The sequence below is a fragment of the Pinus tabuliformis genome, chromosome J (genome assembly GCF_031772625.1).
Source record: "Pinus tabuliformis cultivar Carrire ecotype Pingquan chromosome J, CPIR1, whole genome shotgun sequence".
In the NCBI taxonomy this organism is placed as follows: domain Eukaryota; kingdom Viridiplantae; phylum Streptophyta; class Pinopsida; order Pinales; family Pinaceae; genus Pinus; species Pinus tabuliformis.
In genome coordinates this window covers 900,469,641-900,475,640 of record NC_142295.1, presented here as the reverse complement: position 1 = coordinate 900,475,640, position 6,000 = coordinate 900,469,641, and positions in this window count along the sequence as shown.

Genomic DNA, 6,000 nt, shown 5'->3' with positions numbered 1-6,000 from the left:
TTTATCTTAAACATTGATCTAATATGAATTTAGAAAGATTCAATTTCTTCACCCTCAAATTTTTTTAAGAGTGGATAACATTTAAATGTTTTGTATAGTTTTTCTTTTTTTTCACTTTTGGATTTAAATAAATAATATTTAGTAGTGATAAGAAAAATTTCAACTAACAGAGTTACATACATTATAATGAACTATAAAATAAGCCTCTAAAATTTAAATTACATCATACTCAGTTGTAAAATAAACCTCTAAGCTCAATTAAATTGAGGCACTAATGAGCTGATGAAGAAGTGAATAGTATAGAACACTACAAATTATGAGATTTTATAATTTCTCTCAAAACTAATAAACTAAATAAAAACAAATAAGCATACCTTGTCGAATTTACAACCTATAAATAAAAAAATGACATCATATTATTTGACAGAAATTTGACTATGAGGATATAAAATTGTGAGTTCTTTGACATTAGAAAAATTGATGATAATGTGTGTATCTTATGACTGTGGCTTTTCCTCCAACCAATAAGTATTTTTATCCTGTTGACTTTCCCTAAGCTTATTCATCAATCTTAATTGGTCATTTTCCTAATGAAGTTGTCGGTTTATATGCTCTACATAGGGAACAATAATATTATAATGTTGCTCCCAATACATACTTCGAGTAGATACATCATTATTAGCCTTGTGTTGACAATGGCTATCACAATTATCATCATCCTTATGAGTTGGATTATTATCATAAAAAAATTAAAAATTATGATTTGGTTGGTGCTTATTTTTCTTTGACATAGGCTTGTCTAGAGACTTCACATCAACATGGACTTATTCAGTAGGGACTTTATTTCCACTATTTCGTTGTGCTCTAGATATTCTCTGGGTTGTTGGGAAAAATAATAAGAGGGGCTGGGGGGGTGAATCAGTGTTTAAACATTCACAATAATAATTTTTCCTTTTCAAACTGTATACGTGATTTTTCAAAAATCAAACAACATATATCCATGACTGTAATGAATGAAACCAGCATATAGATAATAAACTTGCAAAACAACTAATTCATTGTCTGTTGAACTTAAAATAATGTTTGATGCATTTACTAAGCAGTAAACAGATGCAGTAAGAATAGAATAAATCAACACACATAAGTAGCACACATGGACACTATGATTTTTCAAGTGGAAAACCAATGTGGGAAAAAAGCATCATTATTGTCGTCTCAGTCTTCAATATTATTATTATAAAAAGTCTTTACAAGTTTTGTATTGGTGTAGAATTTTTCTAGTACGTAGGCATCTACTTGCTAAAGGCTACAACCTTCACTCATTTTCCAGCTTCTACTGGAAGGGAGCTCCAACCCCCTAACTCTTGTGTTGGCCAATATCTTTACTAGTACATAGGCACCGATCTACAGAAGGCTACAACCTTTACTTGTTCTCCAGCTACTACTTGAAGGGAGCTACAACCCCCTGGCTCTTGTAATGGTGTAAACTTCTCCTAGTACATAGGAGCCGACTTATAGATGGCTAGCCCCTCCACTCTCCCTACAGGGACCACATTTCATAAATTTTTAGACTCAATACTCCTCGTACACATCAACACAATATGTAGGCCATGTTTCATCAAATGTTCATATTGGACCCACTAGTAACATTGAAGATCAAAATCAATCACCAAAATTGTAATACAACCATCAAATACAACTACATCAACTAATCATTGAAACCCATCAACTCTAAAGAAAAACACAATTAATCGATCTAAATAGTCAGATCATTGTCACCAGAACACGGAGCTGAACCCAGAACACTACATCAACAACCAGAACCAACTGCAACCTCAAAAATCATATGTCAGAATATATATGCTACTTCAATGAGGACAATTTGTGTGTATACACTACTTTCTATAATCCAACCTGTGTATACCTCTAAAGATATTGAACCATAAAACTTCTAAACCAAAAATTGTACTACCCAAAGACATTATGAAGATCTACATTCATATTACAAATTTCTAAACAAATAGATAGAAAGATCACCCTTCTTACTCAATCAATTAGTGAGCTAGGCTCAATCGCCTTATACAATCAGTTTACTTCATATCTAATGAAGACATCATTGACAAACAATAGTAAAACAACAATAATGATCAAATAGATTAGTAATTTCTAAACAACAAGCCCTTCCTCTACATACGCGACCTGCAAGTGCCGAACCTGCATGTATACGTGCCTTCACCAAGGCGAAGCTACATATAGATCTGCAAATAATCACTTATAAATTCACAACTTTTCAAGACTTCATATATACCTAGATCATTGAATTTAAATGATAACACATGTGTTAGCACTTAGATCTAGCCTATCCATTATCAGATCATACAATGATAAGTCATTTCAGGTCTCATGATCCTGATCCAACATTGCATCCAAGGGTGCACAAGATGTTTCAAATCATAACTATAACCATTACAACCCAAAATATACTTCACATAGAAGTATTCATGAAAAACCCTTTCACTTGCACATTTATCCCTTTGATCTTCTCCTTCTTATATACTTGGAGCCTTTGTCAACACCATGCACCAAAATAACACTTAGAACCTATGGTATTCTTAGACAAGTTCAAGTAACCATTATTCCGCTCAATATTGTGGGCTAATACCATGGTATGGACCCTTGGTGTTCTTTAACCTTAATTTTCCATCACATACGTGCTTTTCCTTCTGCAAAACTGCATGCATATGTATATGCTCATTTTATTCTATGTACCCACGTGTATATGCTGCTTGGACTAGGTTAAACAATGTATATAACCTAAAACATTCTCTTTCCTCAATTTCTTGATTTTGATCTATAATCCTTTGTCCCATCATCCTATTTTTCTGTACCATTACTCTGTTACCTCTTAATAGACTACAATGTGAGTTTCCCTTTATCATTTCTAAACTGACCTGTATGTGGGTTTCCATGAAGGACAACGCATGTACCATAATCCCAACATGGGTTATATGTTTTTTCTTAATTCTAGATTGAGGTTCAGGACCTGGCTAATTATTTTCTTCCTTCTATGTAGAATTATAATGGAGATTATGGCCTGAATGGGTTGGATTGAGAGGGTTGACTCAACCTCATCTTTGAACTCGGGTTACATTTCAATGTGTTGAAACTTCATTTTATTTACCATGCTTCACATTACACAAGCAAGTGTCGAAATGATATTTTTGAACATATTTTCATCACATTAATACTACATATCTAAATGGGATAAATGGGAAAAATTATCAGGGCCAAAATCATCAACACTATCAAACTCAACAAGTTCTGAGTTCATTGTTCTAGAACTCGTTGAAACCCCACAATGGTTTTCCTGTCTATAATTAACCTTAAGTTTTTTGAAATCATTCCTACATGGGAAGGATTCCAAGGAATCCCTAGATTTAGCCAAATAATGTTTAACCAACATTCAAATTAACCCATGATGAAATAAGGATCACTCAAGGTTCTTGTGATAAACTTTTAAGTAAATAAAATGGAAGATTTAGCTTAAAGCGAAGAAACGCCATTAACAGGTGGAAATGATACAGAAAAAGTTCCTAATAAAATAAAGAAAATATTGGCATTTGTGTTTAATAGACTAAACATGCATACCTTTCACGTTATAAGTGTAGTTAACAAAGAATACTCATTAAAGTTTGTTCCTTTTTTTTTTGCAATTCATTATACAAACTTTCCTTGTAAATCCATCCATATTTTGACACTATCAATTAATGTGAATCACCATTGAAGTGAGCTCCTTTTCTTTTTGTGATCCATCATGTAATCCTTCCTCATTAATCACAAAATATCTCTTTCTGAAACTCAAAACATTTGAAATAGGAAGGAAGACTAATGCAATCCCCTGGTTCCATATAAACTTGATTCTAATTCTGGTGTCAAGAATGATGATCTTCTATGAACCTATTTACCATCAAAAGTATCATAACCTTTTTTTCTTATTAGACTACTTTACAATAACCTTATTACTGTAATTTATATAAGTCATGTTAAACATACTTTTTTCATGTATTTTCATTTTTTATATGGGTCTGCTCAAAAGTATGAAAAGTGGGTATTAGCTAGATGCAAAATTCAAGGTGTCTACACTTGAAATTTGAGCAAAACTATAAGGAGATAAATAAAAAATACAATTAAACAAAATAGTTTTCTTCTTTTCCCTCCGAAATATTTACCATTGGAGATCACATCACTATATTGAATATTATTGGTTATTGTAAAGTTGATTTTGTTAGAACATCTTTTGTTTTGAGGCCCATTTTTTACCTCAAAATTCCCCTAATGGACATATCTTGCAAATGTTTTGTTTTTTGTAATGTGTCACTTGAACATGAAGCCCTTCTTCATGAGACATATCACATCTTATGAAATATATTATGTTTATGACAATACAACACTTCAAATATACAAATTTTCCAAAAGAATTGGCTAAAATTTCATTCTATTGTCTTCCAAAATTATTCCTCTATGATTTTCATGCCCATCTCCTTTTTACTAGCAAAAAATCAAATGAGATCAATTTTTCCTTCTTCAGTGGTATGAGAGTTATAAGCATAAGCAGGTTGAGATAGTCAATGACCCTTTCAAGAGTAAGAGGTAAACAATTGGACCATATGATCAAACCCATGTTTAGTCTTCTAAGTTTTTAATCTCTATGACACCAAAAGAGGCCAACTATTTCATTGTAGTTAGGACAACATATTTGTTAGTCCTATTCACAACTTTATGTCCACGGTAAAATGCAGAACTGTTGTAATTCTAATACTATGACAACCAATGTGAGGATTTGGGATTGCATCTATGAATGAATGTTGAAGGAATCCATGTAGCCCTCTATAAATATACTACAACAAGGATTTTCTATGTATTTTATGAAATTCATGTTTGCATTCTATATTGTTGCATGAATCGAATTTGAGGGCACTAGAAGAGGGGAGGATTGTGCATAATCACGTGATTATAAATGGGTTTTATGCCCAAAATTCTATTGGATAATAAAATCATTGACATGTGTGATAAATGTGTATGCATGTAGGAAGAACATTAAGTTTTTGACAAGATTTTGCTTCCTGGAATTATTTAATTCATGTGCTTCCTAGGAGGCCTTGGAGAAGAGGTGATTTATTTATTTGGGTATATGAAAGATTAAAGGATAACAATGAATATGAGCACTTTTCAAGGACTTATTTTTGCATATTGCTATTGATAGAGTTTAGTAGATTGTTGCATTGGGTCTTGTGAAAAAGTGGAGAATGAATGTAAGAGGCAAAGCTTTTATACTTTTTGATGGGTCACCTGAACATAAATCTCTTCTTCGTGGAACATATCATATCTCACCAGAGATCTTATTTTCACAAGAGAGCACATCAAATATATAATTTTTCCATAAAACTTGGCCATAATTTCATATCCATGTCTTCCAAAATTTATTCATCTATGTTGTTTCATGTCCATCATGTTTTTACTAACAAAATATCACATCACCTGAATTTTCCTTTCTTCATGTAGTATCAAGTTTCCAAGAAGTTTCCATATCTATGATATAATGCATCGCTTGAAACGTTATCTTTCTGTATTGCATCTCATCACTATAATTTTTTTTTTGAGATGGAAATTTCCCTTTGCTACAACAAAGACAAATTTTCTTTTTTGTCTACAACAACTTTTCATTTAGAGCACCTTTCAAAAAAACACTTTCTTGCACCACTTAGCATTCAAAAAAATTTCCCTTGTTAAACATTGGATGACAATGAAGATATTTTTGTTGTGACACATTACATCTCATCAAAAATATTTTCTTCACTACATTTTGCATGAACCAAACACTTTTCTCCTTTGTGGTGTGCCATACACATGGATATTTTCCACATGATAAAACACCCTCTTAAAAAAAAGTCTTTCCATGCAATAGCATTGTAGTAACACATTGCATTCTCCTAAGCTTTT